Here is a 23,875-nt window from a genome sequence, read left to right as displayed (position 1 = left end):
TCTTCTTCTCATGGGCTAAACGTAGATTCACTCCAGATTTGGTCTTTGGACTCATCATAATAGTCCCTAAAGAGTTTGAGAAGATAACATTGATTCATTCAAAGATGGCCACAATATACCAGTAGATGCTGCTAACAATACTTGAAAATCTTATTTTCATGAACCATAGAACCTAAAGACACCACCTTTGTAATGTAGGCCCATGGTACATTTCTTAACTTAGTTTGAGAAAGCAATGGGATTGGTCAAAATATGTCTGAGTTATTGACAAATCAAAAATAAGACTTTATGTGTCCATTTAAACCACTTTAAATCCACTCCACAGTGGCCTATCAACTTTAAACTAGGCGTCTCTACAGGGTTGACTGGTTGAAACCAGGCAACACTTATTTGAAATGAAATCAGTTTTAACATGAACCATTTCATTATAATATTCAAATTTGAGCTGGTTCAGGTCTGGCGTATAGCTTTTTGATAAAAGTCTACAATTAACGTATTTGAATCATCAATAAAGTGCTTGGAAGCTATGAACATTTGAATCGTTTTAATACATTTAAACTTTCATTCGTTTTAAGGGTATCAGCAGCATTGTAAATGAACTCTCCAGGAAGACTGATGTCTACATAATGATCTTAGTTGTATTTGGCGTACAGGTGTCATTTCAGTTGAAAGAAGGAGAAACTTAAAGAAACAGCTGACATATTCAAACAGTCATACCAACCAGAGACCTACGGTTCAAAAGTCGGGGACAAAAACCACCACAATGTGATCTTACTCTGCGTTAGTTCAATTCAATTAATAACCAAACAACCATCCATTTGTAAAGTTTAAAAAAATGTTACGTCTCTAGTTATGCTATAATGGTACACATACACGTCTTCCTCTCTTTCATCTGGTCTGTAACTAGTTTAAAAACAGTTTAAAGCTTTGTGGGGGTTCTTATGAAACACACAAACATATTTTTTGAGAGAAAAGAAAAGTATGAACATTAAAGCATTTCTTTTTTCATCAGTTCTAGAATTCATTCACTACTTCTCTACGTTTCAGCTGTTTTCTGTTATGTGTAGATGTTTAGCAACAGGTAGGTTGTGCGTCTGGCATCAAGAACTACTGTACTCAGTTGATAGGTTACAATTCAGTAACCTGATATCAAAGTATGGACTGTAATACACGACAGTAGTGTAAATTATGGCTTAGGAAAACTCCTATATGGCTTACTTCAGTATGGCAAGTGTCCATCTTTGCAAATGAACTTAACATGGTTGTGGCTGAGCTGCTGCTAAAGGAGTTAAGAGAGGAAATATCCATTTGGAGAATACAAGACAGTTTGAGGTATCGTTCCTTCAATGTCAAAATACATTTTTTTACACAACCTTTTTCTGACAACACCCCGTTCTATTTAGAATTCTCACATTTCTATCAAACATGTTCACATCCTTCAACTACAAATAAAACAGAAACAAAACGAGCCAACCAATATGAAAATCCAAATGAAAGGGAGTGAATCCAAAGATGGCAATAATTATAATATTAATAACAATAATAACATTTTAAAAGGGAACGTCTTCATTTTGGCAAGATTTCCCATACACAGCAGAACAGCCTTGAGAGGGAACATTTATAAAATGAAAGAATAAGAAAAGTTCTATAAAAAGAAAAGCGTATCATCTTTTTTTCATTCTTTTTTTGTTTTGTTCAAAGAAATTTTGGGTCAACTTATGTCTTGTTATTCAAATAATAAAATATTGACCATAATGTTTTACATTTTTTTCCTTTTGGTATCACACTTATTTTAGCATACTCCAATAAACAAAAATTGTAGATACGGTATTCACAGTAAACAGTAATAAAAAGGAAGGTATCAGTGATACCTGGAGTAAACAGTTGATCTAAAACCTTGAGTACAGTGGCACTATGTGACTTTATTAGGGTATGTGGCGGTAGCTAGTCCAATTCTGCACAGAATACTAGATTCAGAAACTGCCAATGAAAGACGGAGCTCCACACAAAACAGAGACATAAACTTGTAGTGAGTTTTTCACAGTTTTACAACACAATTCATTTGGAGGATCTGAAAACAAATGTACTTAAATGGAATCCTCTTATGCTTGATGGAGACTTTCTCAAGTATCTCCAGCAAATTGACTGGGGTTTTATTCAGTAGTTACAAAAAGGGTAAAGGCGGTGCTCTATCACAACACGGATATTCATGTGGTTAGGTCATTAATAAATGGAACAGAAATGATTGAAAATGTTAGAATATGGTCATAGTATTGGTCATAGTATTTATATAATTCAAAGGACAGTTATTTGGCCATTTCAACTCCATCATTGTAACAAAATATGAAAATATCCCATTTTTGGAAACTGAAAATATGTGGAATTCCATGCCTCAAGTGGTCTGCCAGCGAGATACATGGAAAACAACCTGCGAACATTTTACAGTGTTACAGGTGGTTTCTTGAATTATCTTTCTAATTAGTTTTTTTGGTTTATGTAAGCTATTTATGTAAGCTGCTTGTGTTTCTGAGTTTGTCTCGTCATTGGCTAATGGCAGCCCCTTAAAACAGGAACCCACCTGAAAACAACTTTTTTACAAAAAGGTTAATCGAGGAAAAAGACTGAAAACCGTAACAATCATTCATCTTTGGATATCGTTCGACTTGGTTTTCATAGAATATTTGGAAAGTTTTGTTGAAACAGAGATCTACGGTAAAAGCTAGTGTCATTCGTGCGGTAAGTGTGAGGTAAGAATTGAATATGAATAGACATGAAGACAAAATACAAAACAAATTAGTCACTCAAGAAGGTTAACCATGGTCTGCTGAACAGAAGGTTCCCATGACAACAAAGGTATTTGAGGCACTGCAAAGCAATCACCTTTAGTTGGTGACAGAAAGCTTCCTGAAAATGGCCGTCTCAGCAACAATATACATTTCTAATTACATTTTGGCATTCTGCAGGAAAGGGCAAAAAAGTCAGCAAATTCATCCATAACAGAATGGTGAAACTTGGGCTTTATATTCCTCAATGTCCATACTTTCATGCAATGTTCAAAGTTGAAAAAATGCTGTGCGTTCATATTTATCGCTCACTTTTGGTCAGGCTTCCAACATTGTTTCCTGTTCCACGTTTCTGAGTCATGTCTTCCTCCAGCAAGACGAGATGGTGTTTGGCAGCAGCAGGTGATGCCTTAATAAAGAGACATTCATCTCGCTTTTCCTGTTTGACTGAGGAGACATATCTGTTGTTCTTGTAGTGCTCCACAGCTGGGCTCCGAGACAGCATGTTGTGACATCATCAATGATGGTGGTCTCTCCATTACCCATTTGTGAAGCTGATGAGTCTGAGGTAGAATATGTACTTGAAGCATAGCCATGTGCTTCCATACTGCATGTCAGTAGCTGAAGTGATACACCTCTGAATGAACCGCTTTAAATTAAGGCAGACGTTCAGGATTTGGACATGGTGTTGAGTCCCAATTGTGGGGTTGGAAGCTGGTAGGCGATTCTTGCAGAGAATAGGCGATCAGGAATCATACAATGTCAAACAACATATGTGAACTGGCAAACCCACAGATCCAACCAGTTACATTCTGGGTAGAAGAGGGGCCTAGTGACATTCAATCACAATCCAAGGCCTCCTGCTTTTCTTGACAAGAAGGAATAGAAAGAGTGTACCACCCTCTGAACACAAGGAGTGGCAGCTGGCACAGGACTGGCATTGGCACCCAAAAAGAAAAGGAAAAGGGGGCACAGAAGTACCCTTTTGGTTGAGGTAGGTATGCTTGACCAGCAGCACGACAGGCAAAATGGTTACCTTGATAGCTCTGACGTTCTCGTCAGGCTGAGGTAGCTATCTTTGGAGGTAAAACGTTTTGGTGGGGGAGCAGAAAGTTAACAAAGAGTTTGGGATAGGGGGTTGAACAGAAATGGCTGAATCTGTGATCACTCGACACCAGACCGCCTCAAGGCTAACATGGTGAGACAACAATCAATTAGCAAGGCTAAAGCAGACCACGTTACGTAGCCCTGAGGTACAATCTTGTGGAGCTAACCAGAGAACACCTATCAACTGAAAACAGTCACTATATCTACTGTTTCACAAGCTGAACAGAGAAATCACTTTGGTACTGGCCTCAATGTAAGACTGATAGACTTTCTATCTCATCCATTAACTCAAGCTCAACATCTAATTATCTGAGAGCCACGTTTACTGTTCAAACTGGTGAAAGGCCTCAATATATCTATCAGAACCTGAAAATGGCACCATTGGCCATTAACTTAAAATTACATAAAATGAAGCTATTTATGGGTTTTGGTTTTAAGAAGATGCACAATGTCCAATACCACATAGGAAATATAAGGAATATAGTATTATTGCAGTTATCTTCAGAGAAGAGCCAGCAGCATTTTACCCAATGAGTCATTTTGAATAATAAATGGTCTGTGCCCATTTCCTCTATGGCTATCTATACATTTCCATGGAACTAAAAATAAAATGTTAAAATAAGGCTATCAGCTTTGGTGTAAAAGACATGGGGTTAGAATCTCAATAGTTACTCATGACTACATTGGTACTACTTTTACTTGAAGCTATTATAAAATACCTTTTTTCGTTTGTGGTATTGGACATTCAACAGAAGTCCTCAACACATCATCTCTTACTCTCAGTTTCATTCTCAATCTCTCTCTCTCATTCACTGCTAGAACTACGGCTGGACGCTGCAATAGGCAGACTATGGCTAAGGCGTTGGTGGGCAGGTGAGGTGGAGGAACCATAAAACAGCCATTCATTTCTCAGGCTAAGGGGACTGGGCTTGGGGGGGGGGGGGTAAGTGGAGTGGTGTTTGGGTGCTTTAGCCGGTGCCTGTGCCAGGCTGGCATGGTGGGGGCTGCTCGATGAGGACTTGGCATTGCGCTGGGGGGGCTTGACCCTTAACAACCATCACTGGAGCAGTGATAGAGTCACATCTCTACAGGCAGAAAAGAGAAGGATGGTTATTATTATACTAACCTCTCCATAGAACACAGAAAGCTAGAACTGTGAGTGTGTATGATGTAGAATTGTGCATATTACAGCTCCTTACCTGAGGCACTAATTCAATGACCTCGGGCATGCGGATCACCCCCTCTTTAGGTGGGCCAGCCCGCTGGTTCCTGTCTCCTCCTCGGGGCCCTGACCAGCCATCTTGGGTCCCTTTCCTGCAGAAGAAGCTGGGGAGAGAAGCATTCAAACATGGAATGAGACCCGTGTCCTCGAGTCAAAGTGACTCAATATCCAGGCAATAATAAATAAAGCAATGTAAACTAAAACCATATTCAAAACTTATTCTGCTACCATATTACATTTGACCAAAAAGTGATTCCTTACCTGCGGCGGTAGCCAAACATGAGGAATAGAACACAGAAGAGGATGCATGCCATGCCAGTGTGGATTCCCACCACAATGCCAGTCATGGACCCCTCGTCATCCTGCTTGCAGTTACATGGGCTCTGCCCACCTGGACAAACACACATAAAAATGGGTTTTGTTAGTGGAAAAACAATAGAGGGATACACATACACACTCACAAATGCTCGCACAGACATGCATAAGTGCCACGACTCACACCATCTGTGGTGTAAATACAGCGATCTGCTTTAATTCTAATATAATGAGGCAAATATTGTACACTAATTAAACCCAGAAAGAGTTGAAAACAAAAGTACACAAAAACACATTCCCTGTTCTTGTGGACTTGGCAAACATCTGTGCAGACACACACTGAGATGTTCTTTCTGTGATCTGAAAGATTAACTAAAGAGATTTACCTTTTCATAATATAGCTGACGCACTTATCCAGGATGAGTATATGTTTTTACATATATATATTCTGACTAGGGTTGCAAAGCTACTTGTAATTTACCAATGTAAATTTGGTAATTAACAGAAAATATGTGGCAATCTATGGTAAATTTGGTAATTTACTGTATATTCAATAGCTTACAAAAATATATATGAATGTATAGTATTCATTTATTATATCTGTGTCCATATTGTCCATGAGTTCCTTATAGATAGGCCATATGGTTCAAGAGAAAATAGCTGAATGAATGAAAAAAGCATCTAATCAGTAATGGCATTATTTTCAAATAATTATTTTTTCTTCCAACATTGACTTTTTTCACATCTGGCACCAGTCTGACGCCAAAACATTGACAGCAAATACATATTGAAATAGTCAAATAAATAGAAGTGTGTAAAAAAATAAATAAAGGATATTTCATATTAAACACTAATGGTATTCACTAAGTTGATGGTTTATATTTAGGATCATGTTTTACAGCTTTTTCATTCAATAGTTTTTTTTTTTTAATCACCTTCATTATTTGACATGTGATATTGCCAGAGAGAGGGCCACCGATAACTACAGACATCTGTGATAATCTAAAGTACCCAATAGGGCCACCGATAACTACAGACATCTGTGATAATCTAACGTACCCAATAGGGCCACCGATAACTACAGACATCTGTGATAATCTAAAGTACCCAATAGGGCCACCGATAACTACAGACATCTGTGATAATCTAACGTACCCGATAATAGGGCCCAATAGGGCCGATAACTACAGACATCTGTGATAATCTAAAGTACCCAATAGGGCCACCGATAACTACAGACATCTGTGATAATCTAACGTACCCAATAGGGCCACCGATAACTACAGACATCTGTGATAATCTAACGTACCCAATAGGGCCACCGATAACTACAGACATCTGTGATAATCTAAAGTACCCAATAGGGCCACCGATAACTACAGACATCTGTGATAATCTAACGTACCCAATAGGGCCACCGATAACTACAGACATCTGTGATAATCTAACGTACCCAATAGGGCCACCGATAACTACAGACATCTGTGATAATCTAACGTACCCAATAGGGCCACCGATAACTACAGACATCTGTGATAATCTAAAGTACCCAATAGGGCCACCGATAACTACAGACATCTGTGATAATCTAACGTACCCAATAGGGCCACCGATAACTACAGACATCTGTGATAATCTAACTGTGATAATCCCAATAGGGCCACCGATAACTACAGACATCTGTGATAATCTAACGTACCCAATAGGGCCACCGATAACTACAGACATCTGTGATAATCTAACGTACCCAATAGGGCCACCGATAACTACAGACATCTGTGATAATCTAACGTACCCAATAGGGCCACCGATAACTACAGACATCTGTGATAATCTAACGTACCCAATAGGGCCACCGATAACTACAGACATCTGTGATAATCTAACGTACCCAATAGGGCCCGATAATACAGACAGGGCCACCGATAACTACAGACATCTGTGATAATCTAACGTACCCAATAGGGCCACCGATAACTACAGACATCTGTGATAATCTAACGTACCCAATAGGCCACCGATAACTACAGACATCTGTAGCCACCCGATAACTACAGACATCTGTGATAATCTAACGTAGGGCCCCAATAGGGATAATCCACCCAATAGGGCCGATAACTACAGACATCTGTGATAATCTAACGTACCCAATAGGGCCACCGATAACTACAGACATCTGTGATAATCTAACGTACCCAATAGGGCCACCGATAACTACAGACATCTGTGATAATCTAACGTACCCAATAGGGCCACCGATAACTACAGACATCTGTGATAATCTAACGTAACCCAATAGGGCCACCGATAACTACAGACATCTGTGATAATCTAACGTACCCAATAGGGCCACCGATAACTACAGACATCTGTGATAATCTAACGTACCCAATAGGGCCACCGATAACTACAGACATCTGTGATAATCTAACGTACCCAATAGGGCCACCGATAACTACAGACATCTGTGATAATCTAACGTACCCAATAGGGCCACCGATAACTACAGACATCTGTGATAATCTAACGTACCCAATAGGGCCACCGATAACTACAGACATCTGTGATAATCTAACGTACCCAATAGGGCCACCGATAACTACAGACATCTGTGATAATCTAACGTACCCAATACAGACAGGGCCACCGATAACTACAGACATCTGTGATAATCTAACGTACCCAATAGGGCCACCGATAACTACAGACATCTGTGATAATCTAACGTACCCAATAGGGCCACCGATAACTACAGACATCTGTGATAATCTAACGTACCCAATAGGGCCACCGATAACTACAGACATCTGTGATAATCTAACGTACCCAATAGGGCCACCGATAACTACAGACATCTGTGATAATCTAATTAACCCAATAGGGCCACCGATAACTACAGACATCTGTGATAATCTAACGTAGGGCCCCAATAGGGCCACCGATAACTACAGACATCTGTGATAATCTAACGTAGGGCCCGATAATACAGACATCTGTGGCCACCGATAACTACAGACATCTGTGATAATCTAACGTACCCAATAGGGCCACCGATAACTACAGACATCTGTGATAATCTAACGTACCCAATAGGGCCACCGATAACTACAGACATCTGTGATAATCTAACGTACCCAATAGGGCCACCGATAACTACAGACATCTGTGATAATCTAACGTACCCAATAGGGCCACCGATAACTACAGACATCTGTGATAATCTAAAGTACCCAATAGGGCCACCAATAGGGCCATAACTACAGACATCTGTGATAATCTAACGTACCCAATAGGGCCACCGATAACTACAGACATCTGTGATAATCTAACGTACCCAATAGGGCCACCGATAACTACAGACATCTGTGATAATCTAACGTACCCAATAGGGCCACCGATAACTACAGACATCTGTGATAATCTAACGTACCCAATAGGGCCACCGATAACTACAGACATCTGTGATAATCTAACGTACCCAATAGGGCCACCGATAACTACAGACATCTGTGATAATCTAACGTACCCAATAGGGCCACCGATAACTACAGACATCTGTGATAATCTAACGTACCCAATAGGGCCACCGATAACTACAGACATCTGTGATAATCTAACGTACCCAATAGGGCCCCGATAATAGGGCCAATAGGGCCCGATAACTACAGACATCTGTGATAATCTAACGTACCCAATAGGGCCACCGATAACTACAGACATCTGTGATAATCTAACGTACCCAATATCTGTGGCCACCGATAACTACAGACATCTGTGATAATCTAACGTACCCAATAGGGCCACCGATAACTACAGACATCTGTGATAATCTAACGTACCCAATAGGGCCACCGATAACTACAGACATCTGTGATAATCTAACGTACCCAATAGGGCCACCGATAACTACAGACATCTGTGATAATCTAAAGTATCCAACGGCCTCTAGATGTCTTTTGATAAATGACATACAAATCTTGAAAGTTACCAAAAATTCTGGTAGGTAACTGGTAAACTTTGAACGTTTCACAGTAAATCTGTGATAATCTAACGTACCCAATAGGGCCACCGATAACTACAGACATCTGTGATAATCTAACGTACCCAATAGGGCCACTGGATGTCTTTTTATAAATGACATACAATTCTTGAAAGTTACCAAAATTCTTGTAGGTAACTGGTCAACTTCAAAAGTTTCCAGTAGTATACCCACCCTTTGCAACCCTACAGGGCAGCAGGTAGCCTAGCGGTTAAGAGTGTTGGGCCAGTAACTGAAAGGTCGCTGGTTTGAATCCCAGAGCCGACTAGGTGAAAAATCTGTCGATGTGCCCATGAGCAAAGCACTGAACCCTAATTTCTCTGGATAAATTATTAAAATAAAAAAATGTACCCCCTGACACATACTGACTAGACAGCATCATTGCTCCACATTGCCACCTGGTGTAGTATGTTAGACAGTTACACATAGGGTCCTGATCCTATATCAGCTTAAAGGTCCGTGTTTGTGTCTCACCGGAGCTGGTCTTGGCGCTGGTACCACTCTCAGCCAGTGAAACCAGATGCTTGTTGGCAGCACCGTCCCCATTGCCGTTGTAGGCCACCAATTGGATCTCATACACAGCAGCGGGTTCTGAAACAGAGATGGCCAGTTTGGAAAACCAACCATAGACAGCAACACCCTAATACACAGCATTCATTCATTCACTCTGCATTGTGAAAATGTCTGCTTTGTGTGAGTCATTGCAATCTGAGACCCTGCAGTGACAGTGGTTAGTAGTATTCTGCCTCATCACTGACCTAGATGGGAGATGGTGTGGGTGTTGATGTGGCCGGGAAACGCTTCCTGCCCCTGGAAGTTGGGCTGGGGGACCTCGCGGTAGGACAGCTTGAAGCCCTCTACCTTGCCCGACTTACTTGGCAGCTCCCAGAACACCTGCATGGCCGTCTTGTTCAGCACCTTGGTGAAGAAACTGGGAGAACTGGGTACTGTGAGGGGAAAGAGGGGAGGGACAGAGAAGATGAGTGGATTAACATACAAATTGAATTCCAAACATGAGAAGACAGATAGAGAAAAGGGAAAGAGATGAGTGAGGCTTCGGATAAACAAACAAAATGTGAAAAACTAAAACAAGGAGATTTTACAGAAACAGGAAAATATAGAAAAGTGAGAAAAATGAAAGAGTTGGACAAATAAAAATATAGGTGCAATCGAGGAACATGAGAAATTAGGCACTCTGATATGCAACTGCTTATCTCCTTTCATTTCATGATGTCTAAATGACGTACCGCCCCCTAGTGTTGTAGCCACCACAGTGCTGGACTGCTGGCTGGCTCCCAGAGGGGAGTAAGCCTTGAGGTAGATGGAGTAGGTGGTGGCGGGCTCCAGGGTGGTGAACTCATGCTGGAAGGTGGTCTTACTGACAGCTTCCTGCAGCTCTCTGCTGTCTGGCTCTGGAAGGGACAGGAAACAGGAAGTGAGGTCATCATCTTTGCATCTTACGACAGGAAGGTATTAAAAAGAGGCAGTCTTGTGTATTACTGGAGTACTAGATACATAAGTGTCAGCAAACAAATATCTTCAATTCTTCATATGAATTCCATGAAACAGCAAAAATATAAGATTCACTTTGGACAATGAAGTTGTATTATATTATAACAGCCTCCTTACCACCCAACATGCGGATGTGCAGCACATATCCGATTATGCCATCGGTGACCTCTGGAGCAGGCTGGACCCAGGTGAGCTGTAGGGTAGTGGGGGACAGGGCCGTGGCAGTCAGGTCCTGGGGGGCCTCGGGCAACTCCGTGGACTGGGTGAGGGCCAGGCGGGCACTGGCCTGGTTGGTGCCAGCGCTGTTCTCAGCAATACACTGGTAGATGGCCTCGTCTTCCGTGGTGATGCGCGTCACCGCCAGCGTACTGTAGAGGGGGGGGGTATTGTTAAGAGTGACTAATAATGATGGTGTAATGGATATATTAATAACATTACTTCATGTTTCATTTGAATCTTATATTTGCAGATCTAAAAGTAAATCTCGATGAGTTAAAGCATACTAACTACTGTACCTGTTATTGTTGGTGAGCTTGACGTTGTCACCAGGTGTCAGGATTTTGCCGTTCTTCAGCCAGATGAGGTGAGGCTCGGGAACTCCCTGGGCCATACAGGTGAACACTGCACTGCTCCCTGCTGGTCTGGAGACAGACTGCGGCCACTGCAAAAACTCAGGAGGAGCTGGGAATAGAGAGAAAGAAAAAGAAAGAGAGTGAGCGTCTCCTATTTCGCTACGTGCTCTGTAATGAATGTATGTGATGAAATGTTCCACCATCTTCTATTGTCACAAAGTCTGCTTGGCAATATCTACATTATGTAGTTTATTTCAATTTAATTTAAATGAGAGGGGTTGGGAGACGGAGATGGATAGGGGATGAGATACAGCTTGCTATTACAGGGCTCAGTGGCTGCTTTGACTGTGCAGTGTTGCCTATGTCTTGCAATTACTATAAAGCACAGTAGAGGGCAGGATAGATGTTTCAGCAACGCAGTTGACACAGATGGATATTATTCTGACCATTCTGGTTGTGAGACTAAAATGAGAATAAGATAAACTTGCCAAAATTATGTTTTGGATAATGGACAGTGGTACGAGAGATACAATCTTGATTTAAATTCTAGGGTTTACTCAATATTTTAAATGCCCTGTTTGTGCTCAATGTAATATAGTTTAGGTGTCGAATGTTACTCAAAGAACTTGAAAAGGATGAAATGTCTGTTCTGTGTTTTATGTGGTCAGGATGAGTGTTTGCCTCTGAATCCACATCCGCAAATAATCCACAAACAAGAAGAGCCACCACATCTCCAATGAGATAAGAACATTAAGGTCCAGACTCAGACTCCAACTGAGCATATGCCAAAACAAGGAGTCCAAAATCAAGTTCATTATCCATGACAGCAGCATCTCGTCCCCAAATTAAAGCGGCACCCCTGTCCGTCCCTCTTGTGACACCCGAGTGGAGAGGGAGACAGAGAGGGGCACAGAAGCAGTCTCTCGGCCACAATGGCATAATGTCTGCGTGCAAAAACCTGAGGCCTCACCCCCCTCCACACGCATCTCATTGATCTACTACTTCCCCCAACCCCTCGTAAAAATTAGCTTGCTCACAAATCCATTGTCAGGACTCTGGGAAAAGCGGACCAAGAGGAGAGGGAGGTGGGGTTGGGGGTGTAGGGGTGAAGGGGCTGGGGGCATGGGGGGTTGGGGCGGCCATCAATCAATGGCAGGGATGGATTTTATTTCTAACCAGGGCGCTGGGCCTCAATCTCTTTGCATTAACAAGGGACAGGAAAATAAAAGATGACATACAAGCTGGGCCTCTAAAGCTTTTTTACCGAAAAGATAAACATAAATGCTTGGTTTAATCTTGTGGAGATTTGAGGATATTGAGGAGATATATATCTGTTAGGGTTCCCAGGGTAGCAGAACTTGGATATGACAACAAATTGTGCTAAACATTTTTATATAACCACAGGAACACGTTTAGTCTCCCTAACAGTTTTTCCCCCCGTCGTCTCCCTAACAGAAATCCACCTGAGAGCAAAGCATAGGGCCAAATATTGGTTTAAGGAAAGTTGAAACAGTAAGCTGCCATAAATGGCCCTGTAGACATATCCATCAGCAACGAACTGTCCAATTCCTTCTGCCTAGACTGACAGGAGTACTCCAAACACTCTAGAATAAGTGTTTAATAAGTGTGTATTTCACTTCAGCTCCAGCAGTGTGGAGAGCTGAAATTGCTGGATGTGTGTGAGAGCCTGGTGACAGAACGGCAGTCAGGGTCATTGTCATTCTGTTTGCAGAGAGAGCTCCCCAGCTGTCCCAGCCTGCCCCTCTGCAGAAGGGACCGAGGGGGTAGAGAAGAGGTGGAAAAGGGCGACTGTGGTTAGGGTGCAGGTTTGCTGGTTTTCTCATTTGAGAGCAAAAAAAGATGGCTCCCATTGTGAGAGTGAATGGGGGCTGCTCCATACTACTGCATTTGGGGGAAGGATGGGTAATGAATCTACCCTCTAGCATCCCTCTCTCCTGTGCTAGAGTGCACTTCACACTTGGGCGAGGCCATTTATTTAGAGTAGAGATGCATTCAAGCCCTGTTATTTCAATGAGGGTTAGTGGTTCCTTTTGTTTCAGTGAACTAGAGGAGAAACCTGCAGTGAATGCTTTTCGTTGGGTCTGCCTGTCCCTCAGTCTAGGTGTTTGCCTACCAAAGGTGTGGCTGGACTATCTAGAGTTTTCTGTGTTCCTGTACGTTGCTGTGACTCTTATTGTATACAGCAGACTTCAGCATTCTGGTCATACACACCTTTAGGTCCTCAATCATGAAAACCAATCACGGTCGTAGATTGGTTTTCAACTGTTTCACATCATTTCTCATACAGAACTATACCGAAATATATTGAACTATCCAGAAATATACTGAATGCGCTTCCCTCTCTGTAAACCTGATTGCAGTGTCATCAGAGCAATACAATGAGTTGACCATGACGTGGCTAAAATCGAACACAACTTCCATCAGGACAAAGTTCACGACACATAGGTCCCAATCAAACACCTCATGGCAATTGTGAATTGTCCGGACTTCCCTGGAATATTATGCACATTTTCAGAAGGTGTGAATGAAATGTAACTCTCAGCTTTCCCTATGCATGAGGATGCTAACCAGAAGCCATGGGAATGGCCTGTAGGCCTACACATAATGTCCCTTAGAATAAGCTGTTTTGCAAACACACAATGGCTGTCGTGTCCCTTTGTGTCCTGAGCCCTTCTGTGTGTCTGACTGGCACTCGTGGCCTCTGTCCCCTGAACTTGGCCTTGCCTGTGTCTGTCGCCTGCAGCTGTGACAAAGACAAGTGTCCCCACAGGTCAGGGAGGTGGAGCGAGGACCGTCTCGCTGCTCTATCAAGGCCTGCCAATCATAGGCCTATAACAACAAAAACCCCATCAAAGCCCTACCCCCTACCACGAAAACTAAAACCCCACCCCCAACCATCTCACAAATAATTTCCTTAGGGCCTGCAGGGAGAGGGTCAGGGGTGAGAGATCAGAGGTGATCCCTCACTCTGGCACGATTACTCTCCTCCCCCTCCACTTGGGCTTTGCTAGCACTGTCTGTTTCTATATCTTGTTATCTTTTTTCAGTTCTCTGTTTTACCATTTCTTCTGAATCTGTTCTCCCTATATCTCTCTTTTTCTCTCGGTCAACCTCAATCTCTTGGTCAACCTTAGGATCTTAATTTGAGCACCATGTTGCAGAAAAACTTTCCTGAAATGCACTTGTAGTGCATTGAAGTTCCACTTCAATATTTCAGACTTGATTTTTCCCCCCTTTTTCTACTATCAAAAATGTCCATTAATTCGAATCCACATAGTAATTCACATTTCTTGTTGCTAAAGCATTATTTTCCTTCTGTAGCAAACTGTCTCGAATTGCTGTCTATGAGTGTGTATGAGTGTGTACAGTATATCTCCCCTTGCTGTCTATGAGTGTGTACAGTATATCTCCCCTTGCTGTCTATGAGTGTGTACAGTATATCTCTCCTTGCTGTATATGAGTGTGTACAGTATATCTCTCCTTGCTGTCTATGAGTGTGTACAGTATATCTCTCCTTGCTGTCTATGAGTGTGTACAGTATATCTCCCCTTGCTGTCTATGAGTGTGTACAGTATATCTCCCCTTGCTGTCTATGAGTGTGTACAGTATATCTCTCCTTGCTGTATATGAGTGTGTACAGTATATCTCTCCTTGCTGTCTATGAGTGTGTACAGTATATCTCTCCTTGCTGTATATGAGTGTGTACAGTATATCTCTCCTTGCTGTCTATGAGTGTGTACAGTATATCTCTGTCCTTGCTGTATATGAGTGTGTACAGTATATCTCCCCTTGCTGTCTATGAGTGTGTACAGTATATCTCTCCTTGCTGTATATGAGTGTGTACAGTATATCTCTCCTTGCTGTATATGAGTGTGTACAGTATATCTCTCCTTGCTGTCTATGAGTGTGTACAGTATATCTCTCCTTGCTGTCTATGAGTGTGTACAGTATATCTCCCCTTGCTGTCTATGAGTGTGTACAGTATATCTCTCCTTGCTGTCTATGAGTGTGTACAGTATATCTCTCCTTGCTGTCTATGAGTGTGTACAGTATATCTCTCCTTGCTGTCTATGAGTGTGTACAGTATATCTCCCCTTGCTGTATATGAGTGTGTACAGTATATCTCTCCTTGCTGTCTATGAGTGTGTACAGTATATCTCTCCTTGCTGTCTATGAGTGTGTACAGTATATCTCCCCTTGCTGTCTATGAGTGTGTACAGTATATCTCCCCTTGCTGTCTATGAGTGTGTACAGTATATCTCTCCTTGCTGTCTATGAGTGTGTACAGTATATCTCTCCTTGCTGTCTATGAGTGTGTACAGTATATCTCTTCTTGCTGTCTATGAGTGTGTACAGTATATCTCCCCTTGCTGTCTATGAGTGTGTACAGTATATCTCCCCTTGCTGTCTATGAGTGTGTACAGTATATCTCCCCTTGCTGTCTATGAGTGTGTACAGTATATCTCTCCTTGCTGTCTATGAGTGTGTACAGTATATCTCCCCTTGCTGTCTATGAGTGTGTACAGTATATCTCTCCTTGCTGTCTATGAGTGTGTACAGTATATCTCTCCTTGCTGTCTATGAGTGTGTACAGTATATCTCTCCTTGCTGTCTATGAGTGTGTACAGTATATCTCCCCTTGCTGTCTATGAGTGTGTACAGTATATCTCTCCTTGCTGTATATGAGTGTGTACAGTATATCTCTCCTTGCTGTCTATGAGTGTGTACAGTATATCTCTCCTTGCTGTCTATGAGTGTGTACAGTATATCTCTCCTTGCTGTCTATGAGTGTGTACAGTATATCTCTCCTTGCTGTATATGAGTGTGTACAGTATATCTCTCCTTGCTGTCTATGAGTGTGTACAGTATATCTCCCCTTGCTGTCTATGAGTGTGTACAGTATATCTCCCCTTGCTGTCTATGAGTGTGTACAGTATATCTCCCCTTGCTGTCTATAAGTGTGTACAGTATATCTCTCCTTGCTGTCTATGAGTGTGTACAGTATATCTCCCCTTGCTGTCTATGAGTGTGTACAGTATATCTCCCCTTGCTGTCTATGAGTGTGTACAGTATATCTCTCCTTGCTGTCTATGAGTGTGTACAGTATATCTCTCCTTGCTGTCTATGAGTGTGTACAGTATATCTCCCTTGCTGTCTATGAGTGTGTACAGTATATCTCTCCTTGCTGTATATGAGTGTGTACAGTATATCTCTCCTTGCTGTCTATGAGTGTGTACAGTATATCTCTCCTTGCTGTCTATGAGTGTGTACAGTATATCTATCCTTGCTGTCTATGAGTGTGTACAGTATATCTCTCCTTGCTGTATATGAGTGTGTACAGTATATCTCTCCTTGCTGTCTATGAGTGTGTACAGTATATCTCCCTTGCTGTCTATGAGTGTGTACAGTATATCTCCCCTTGCTGTCTATGAGTGTGTACAGTATATCTCCCTTGCTGTCTATAAGTGTGTACAGTATATCTCTCCTTGCTGTCTATGAGTGTGTACAGTATATCTCCCTTGCTGTCTTGCTGTCTATGAGTGTGTACAGTATATCTCCCCTTGCTGTCTATAAGTGTGTGCAGTATATCTCCCCTTGCTGTCTATGAGTGTGTACAGTATATCTCTCCTTGCTGTCTATGAGTGTGTACAGTATATCTCCCCTTGCTGTCTATAAGTGTGTACAGTATATCTCTCCTTGCTGTCTATGAGTGTGTACAGTATATCTCCCCTTGCTGTCTATGAGTGTGTACAGTATATCTCCCCTTGCTGTCTATGAGTGTGTACAGTATATCTCCCCTTGCTGTCTATAAGTGTGTGCAGTATATCTCCCTTGCTGTCTATGAGTGTGTACAGTATATCTCCCTTGCTGTCTATGAGTGTGTACAGTATATCTCCCCTTGCTGTCTATGAGTGTGTACAGTATATCTTGCTGTCCTTGCTGTCTGCTGTCTATGAGTGTGTACAGTATATCTCTCCTTGCTGTCTATGAGTGTGTGTAGTATATCTCTCCTTGCTGTCTATGAGTGTGTACAGTATATCTCTCCTTGCTGTCTATGAGTGTGTACAGTATATCTCTCCTTGCTGTCTATGAGTGTGTACAGTATATCTCTCCTTGCTGTCTATGAGTGTGTACAGTATATCTCTCCTTGCTGTCTATGAGTGTGTACAGTATATCTCTCCTTGCTGTCTATGAGTGTGTACAGTATATCTCTCCTTGCTGTCTATGAGTGTGTACAGTATATCTCTCCTTGCTGTCTATGAGTGTGTACAGTATATCTCTCCTTGCTGTCTATGAGTGTGTACAGTATATCTCTCCTTGCTGTCTATGAGTGTGTACAGTATATCTCTCCTTGCTGTCTATGAGTGTGTACAGTATATCTCTCCTTGCTGTCTATGAGTGTGTACAGTATATCTCTCCTTGCTGTCTATGAGTGTGTACAGTATATCTCCGCTTGCTGTCTATGAGTGTGTACAGTATATCTCTCCTTGCTGTCTATGAGTGTGTACAGTATATCTCCCCTTGCTGTCTATGAGTGTGTACAGTATATCTCCCCTTGCTGTCTATGAGTGTGTACAGTATATCTCCCCTTGCTGTCTATAAGTGTGTACAGTATATCTCCCCTTGCTGTCTATGAGTGTGTACAGTATATCTCTCCTTGCTGTCTATGAGTGTGTACAGTATATCTCCCCTTGCTGTCTATGAGTGTGTACAGTGTATCTCCCCTTGCTGTCTATGAGTGTGTACAGTATATCTCTCCTTGCTGTCTATGAGTGTGTACAATATACTGCAATACTCCATTTCTGTATACCTTTGTTTCCCTTATCTCTTGTGTTTAGTGTATGTGTACATGTCCCACTATCTCTATATTTTTCCATCTTTCGCTCTCTCTCTGTCTCTTTCTCTTCCCCACAGATGGTGATTTTGCAGCCATTGTCTGACTGTGGCCTGCATCTGTCCTGGTCAGGTGGTCCCCTGGTGCAGCCAATTTATGACCCCCAGCAGCCAGCACCCCAAATTAGTTTGGGGGTGGGGGGCAGGAGGCAGATGCAACCAGGGAGATGAGGTCTGAAAAGGCATCCCATAATATGCAAAGCCAGACCAGACTTCATAAGACCGAAAAGGTCTGCAGAAGGTATAAAGGCTGGGGCGGCAGCGTAGCCTAGTGGTTAGAGCGATGGACTAGTAACCAGAAGGTTGCAAGTTCAAACCCCCGAGCTGACAAGGTACACATAAAGCCTCGTTGAAGTAGAGGGAGGGTCATTTCAGCAATAAACGGTATCTCCTCCTTCATCTTTGTCCAGCTGGAGCCCAATGCCAATAGAACATGTTGGCCAACAGCAGAACACAAATACCCCCAAAAACAGAGCCAGGTGCTCCCCTGAGGGAGACTTGAGATGAATTTCCAAATGGACCCCCAGACCCAACTCCCTCAGGCTCTTCTGTAGATCTGGAAAGACCACATAGGTTTCAAAAATATGCTAATAGCATCACCTTGTCTCTTGAGTGGCTGGGTGGAATGTCTGACATGTTTTTTCTACCTATCCACTCATTTCAGATCTACAGAAGTGTTTTCTGGGTAGGGGCTAGGGGGGCATTTAGCATAGGCCTGGGAGGCACCGGTCTATTGAGGTGATGGTTGAGTGGTTTCCTGGAGGCTGGTAATGGTGGGTGGGAGATCTGAAAAGTGCTGTATCAACAAAGCCAATATTGCATTGTGTGTATTTGGGGTTTGAGGGTTAATACTAGTGTGTTTGATGTGAGATTGATGGGTACCACGACTCACCCTGCACCACCAGTCTGCCCAGCGCAGTACGCCTCATTCTGGTCCCAGGGCGGTTGGCAGAGCACACGTACACCCCAGAGTGTTGCAGGTTGGCATCTGAGATCATCAGGTTCCCCGTACCCAGCACCTGGATACCCTCCACCCCGATGGAGCGCCCGTCTGGAGAGAAGAGAGAGATAAAGAGAAAGAGGGGAGAGTTAGAGAGCTGAAGGTCTCATCTGTAGCAAACATGGATGATCTATTTAGCACAGAACTACTCAACAATATTAAGGCAGCATTAAGGCAGCATTCAGTCAATGTTCAACTACCAAGTCTTATATCATGTGTATGTTTGCTGTCACTTCTGTAATCGAATAGGTGTCAGAAAAGTGACAATAACAAATAGATTTTAACGGTTAGCGATAACAAATTGATGTTACGAGACAATACTCTCTGTGGTAGAATCATTTGGTCTTGGGTTTGGACAGTGATGTAGGTTGTGTGAGAGGGAACAGTGATGTAGAGTGAGAGGGAGCAGAACCCTACCCAGCCGACTCCAGGACACGATGGGTCGAGGGTTGCCAGTGGCGATGCACTCCAAGATGGCAGTCTGGTGCACAGTGATGGTCAGGTTCTGAGGACCCGACAGAATCACTGGCTCCTTGTAGATCCGTGGAGCTGCCACTGTAGAGACAAAAAGAGAGAGAGAGAAGATAGGAAATGGTGACAAAGTAAAAATACAGATATCAGTAAATAACAAACAGATATTTGTTATTAGCAGATATGATCTCTGACACATACAGACTCAGAAAGGACAGCTTCACTTACCAGTGACAGTGAGCTGGGCCTCATGGCTGAAGCGAGTGTTAGCGATGTTGGTGGCTACGCAGCGATACACACCACTGTCAGCCCGCCTTACACCGGTTATCTGCAGGATCCCTGTGGGCAGGATGGTGTACCTGAATGCAGGAAAGGAGAATTATAGTGTGTGTGTGTGTGTGTGTGTGTGTGTGTGTGTGTGTGTGTGTGTGTGTGTGTGTGTGTGTGTGTGTGTGTGTGTGTGTGTGTGTGTGTGTGTGTGTGTGTGTGTGTGTGTGTGTGTGTGTGTGTGTGTGTGTGTGTGTGTGTGTGTGTGTGTGTGTGTGTGTGTGTGTGTGTGTGTGTGTGTGTGTGTGTGTGTGTGTGTACCCATGCGTTACCTGTTATCATCAGTATTCACAGCGGTTCTGTTTTTCTCCCAGGAGATGCTTGCCTCTGGGATTCCGTTCACCTGGCAGGTCAGTCTGGCAACGCCACCCTCATCCACCGACTTGGACTCCGGGTGTGTGTGGAACTTAGGGAGAGCTGTGTGTGAGAGAAAATAGTCATGTCCAAGACGGTTTTCAATGTCCTAGAACCCGAAAAACAACAAAGTCCCTGGAGACAGGTCTTTCTGATAGGCTTAGAGCAACTGCATTTTTCTTAAATGAAAGTGAATCACCATGGTAACCCCTTTCCCTAAGGGGAGAACCACCAATCCTTCCAATGGCCATAATTCTGCTGGTTTACCCAAAATCCCCTGCACCTCCCAACCCCCAACCACCCACTTCTGGTTTTATTTGGCCAGAGGGAGGGGTCAGGGGATTGAGTGAATGAAAGGTTGTCCACTCAGTGGGGCGTTTAGAGTGGGGGGAGGTGCTGTGGTTATTAATGTTCAGTCCCAACTGGGGACAGATAATGGAGGAAGGGATGGGAAGGAAGGATTAAAGCAGTCAGGTATGATTTAAAGGCACAATGTGCAGTATCAAATGAATGAACACACATAAAGAATGTCTTGACCAGCATGGGAGCCGGTTTATGTGAGATGCTATGTTCACTTCAATGGCTTGCTAGCCAATTAAAAGAGTTTACATATCACTTCTGCATGCCATGTAATGTGTCACACATGACTCTTACAGTATACAGTATGTGTATCATCTGCCTTATGTATGACTACTAATGTGTCTGTGAGCACTCCAATATGTACCTGTGCGTGTCTGTGTACATGTGTCTGTGTACATGTGCCTGTGCGTGTCTGTGGTGTGTGTAACTTACATGCCAGCTGAACCCTGGCCTTGCGGCTGATCAACATGCCATAGTGGTTCTGGGCAGCACAGTCATACTCCCCAGCGTCCGTCTCATTGCTCTCTTTTCTCTTCTGGAAGCTCTTGATCAGGAGAGTTCCGTTGGCCAACACGCTAGTCTTCGGCCCGGTGGGAACGGGCACTCCGTTGCGCCGCCACATCACAGAGATAGGCCCCTCCCCTTCAACCTGGCAGTCCAGCATCAGGGGCCGATCACGCACGGCGATGACATCATTGGGCTCCTTCAAGAAGGCCAGCTCAGAGGCTCTGCCCAACACTGGGTGAGAGAAGAGGAGCATGGGAGGTCAGGTACTGCTGAAGTTCTCCTCCATTCAGATGATGATAAGGATGATGATGATGATGGAGGTAAGAGGGCTGATGTAGATGACAAGGGACATCCTCAGGACAGAATGGAGCATCTGATGATGATGATGGTGGTGGTGGAGTTGATGATGAAGAAGAGGACAATGATGGATGTAAGAGGGCTGTTGAAAAATGACAATGATGAAGATGAGAATGAGGATGATAATAATGATGACACACACACACATTCACACGGACACACACACACGCAAAAGACTCTTAAAGCTGAACTGACATCAGGAATATGACCTATCACCTACTATTACACTACTACACCAATCAATCAGTGATTCCAGTACAGAGCCATCAGAGGGCCAGAGGTTGAAACTCTCCACTGAAAGATGGCTGATGAAGCCATCCAAGTGCTGATGTCATCGATCTAAGTGGACTTTTTTCGTAAATGATTCTCTGTTAACGACCTATCTATTGGTTTCGTGTAGTGCCTTAAGCACATATCACACTGTGTTATATCACCATTGTAAAATATAGCTCCTATATAGTTAGCAAGTTTAGGAGCTTCCAATACCGACAATATATGGCCATGTGGTTCTGGGGAAATATATTGAAGCACCTTTCTTGGTGGATTGATTTATAACAAATAAACCGTGTGTCTGTTGAAACTTTTCCAAGGCTCTATGTAAACCAATCTCTGCCCAACTAGATGTTGGACATAATCCAGGCCCTTGTGTTCTTAATAACACCTTAATTACCGCTGAATAACAGGGTTGTTAATGAGAGATTAATAGGGGAAAAAGAGGACGCTGGATTACTCCTTGGCTGGGTTTATAGCGCTAGGCTGGGAATCACACACTGATAAATGGCCAGTTTCATTGAGCAAGAGCAGACAGCCTGAAGCCCTAACTCTTTCCCCACAATGAGACCCTGTGAAAAGTGAGACTGCCTTTCTCAGTGGTGTGCCCCACGCACAGTGTGCACTGGTGACAGCTTCATTCTCCAGACGGGGGTGTGTGTGAGTGTGAGTGTGAGTGTGAGTGTGAGTGTGAGTGTGAGTGTGAGTGTGAGTGTGAGTGAGAGAGAGAGAGAGAGAGAGAGAGAGAGAGAGAGAGAGAGAGAGAGAGAGAGAGAGAGAGAGAGAGAGAGAGAGAGAGAGAGAGAGAGAGAGAGAGAGAGAGAGAGAGAGAGAGGGAGAGGGAGAGGGAGGAGAGGGAGAGGGAGAGGGAGAGGGGGGTATTGGACTGAAAAAGTGAGAAACAACAGCGCAGAGGGAGGGGAGCAAAGATAATGTCTTCAGAGGAGTCTGTTTGGGTAGTTTTCAGAAGGGTGAACTTGCACTTGACTTTCCTCCAGCCTGATTGATAGCTCTGTTAGTTACCTCCACCCCCATCCTATTCTGCCTTTCACAGTGCCCCCCCCCCTCCTTCCCCCACACGCAAACACAATTAATTCCCAAAACTGCCTTACAATAGTGCCGAATGCCATGGAGCCATTGAAGCAAGAGAGGGCCTGGACAATGCAAGAAGTGGGGAAGAAGGGGGGAGAGGGAGAGGGGTTAGGGGTCAAGTTTGGATGACTTCAATGAAGTCTGGGTGGATGACTAGTGAGAGCCCCCCCACACACCCCCTTTCCCCTTTTCCCCTCTGTCCCCTTTAGTCATCGCCCATTCAGATGAGAACATCTGCCCCCCTCTCGCCAGCCACTCTACTGCACCCCTCTGTCCCCCTCTCCCCTTTTTAACTTGAACTTGGAGGTGACTTTCCCATGCCACCCCCATCGCTCACACTTCGCCGAACCCCGTCACCGATTCCGTCGACACACCCGTCGCCCCATTATACGCACCATTTGGCGATACCCCTTCTGTTCCCCCTGATTTTTAACCCTCTCCCTTTCCCCTGACCCATTCTAAAGTCCAATCCACCTTTCCCAGATGTTTAAGATTTTTAAAAAGGAGAGATGCTGAGAAGAAGAAAATGTTCAATTCATTTTCGGTCTCTTATGTTTATATGGCGAGCTGTGGAATTGTAGCGTGTGACGTCTGGATCCTCTGACCCTGTGACCCTTCTGAAGAACAACAATACACACTACCCAGACACAACAAACCCCCTCCTACATCAAC

The 23,875-nt window shown here is 43.4% G+C and overlaps 1 pseudogene; it reads right to left on the bottom strand.

Moving 5' to 3' along the window:
- Window positions 1–5,369: 5,369 nt before the first annotated feature.
- On the bottom strand, window positions 5,370–21,737 carry LOC123996414 (annotated as a pseudogene).
- Window positions 21,738–23,875: the final 2,138 nt, after the last annotated feature.

This window comes from Oncorhynchus gorbuscha, linkage group LG15 (assembly GCF_021184085.1).
Source record: "Oncorhynchus gorbuscha isolate QuinsamMale2020 ecotype Even-year linkage group LG15, OgorEven_v1.0, whole genome shotgun sequence".
NCBI classification, from domain to species: Eukaryota; Metazoa; Chordata; class Actinopteri; order Salmoniformes; family Salmonidae; genus Oncorhynchus; species Oncorhynchus gorbuscha.
The sequence above is the reverse complement of the archived record's forward strand: the minus strand, read 5'-3'. Positions and strand labels throughout refer to the sequence as shown.